Here is a 1,407-nt window from a genome sequence, read left to right as displayed (position 1 = left end):
TCTCTCTCTATCTCTCTCTCTCTCTCAGAGGTACATGTAATTAAATGTGACTCTCTTTACACAGCACCAGTCATCGTTTTCAAGGACCCAGATGATGGGGAAACAGCTTATTGTTACTGTACTAGCGCGTTTTTGTTGCCATGTTTTTAAAGTTGCCATCAAAACATAGCAGGTTACTTACAGAGGTTACTTAATCTAAAGCACCAGAATTTCTTGTGCTCTGTTTTAAGCATTCGGAATATCATTGTAGTCACCCAGAGTGTAAAAACATGAAAAATAAAGGTTTCACAACCAAACTTACCAAATATAGGGCGTGTGTCCACTTCTCTGGAGATTGGCCGTTTTAAAATCAAACGTGTGTAATTCAAGAAAAAGTACAGGATATTACATGTAAATTATGGAATCACACACCTGGGGCTTGCAAGTGTCAGTGTTCGGTTTTGGTGGAGACCAGCTCTAACATAACACATTTATATTTAATAAAAGGCAGGGACAACATCAAATTAAATGACATATGCTATATATATATATACGCACCAAAATAAATGATAGAAAAACAACACACCAGAACAATGACAAGAAAAAAATTAACATATCAACAAATTAAAACACAACAAAGAGGGAGAAATATAAGAGAAACAGCAATATAAATAGTATGTAATGTACTTATATTCTTCACATGAAAATAACTATATCACTTTAACATGATCAAAATGCACGTTCCTGTCTAATAATATGTTATGAAGTAGCCTACATAAAAAAGGCATAGCCGTGTGGAAAATGGCATTAAAAACTAATACAGCAAAAGGGGTTCGGTTTCTTTTTTCTATTTTTATTCCCCGATTTGTTTATTTTTCAAATTTTTTTTTATTCGCCGTCTGTGTCTTTTATTGTTTCTCCCCTCGACTCCCACCAGGACTAGAGGGACGAAAAAGGAAAAGTATTGTCAGTAGATAAGTCGGGATGATCTCCAACCGTTTAAAATTAAACAGAACTCGTTTACAATTAATCATGTATGTCATGACGTCTCTAAATTCAAGCGGACAGCCTACAACTACAAAGGAAATGCTGACAGTGATTCCGTCTACGACAGTCCGGTCAACTTAGTTTAATAAACAGACTGGTTGTAGCTAAGAAAGCCTAGACTTGTAGCAAAGACCGAATATAATTATACACTGTCTTTGCTTGTAGCCTACGACATGTGTACAAAAATACAACCTCTATTATCACATGACAGGTAAACGACTGACAAAAGCCTAGGCTAGGCCTAGCTTACATAATATTACCTGTAAGTAAACTGTAAACCCTCTCTGGTAACACTAGAGAGGTGGCACTTCGCCCTGATGCGTGTATCTGGGTCACCAGCTGATCGTGGAGAAACGCGCGGTAAACAAAACAAACTGCGTT

This window comes from Aplysia californica, unplaced genomic scaffold (genome assembly GCF_000002075.1).
Source record: "Aplysia californica isolate F4 #8 unplaced genomic scaffold, AplCal3.0 scaffold00326, whole genome shotgun sequence".
In the NCBI taxonomy this organism is placed as follows: Eukaryota; Metazoa; Mollusca; class Gastropoda; order Aplysiida; family Aplysiidae; genus Aplysia; species Aplysia californica.
Note: the sequence above shows the minus strand (reverse complement) of the source record.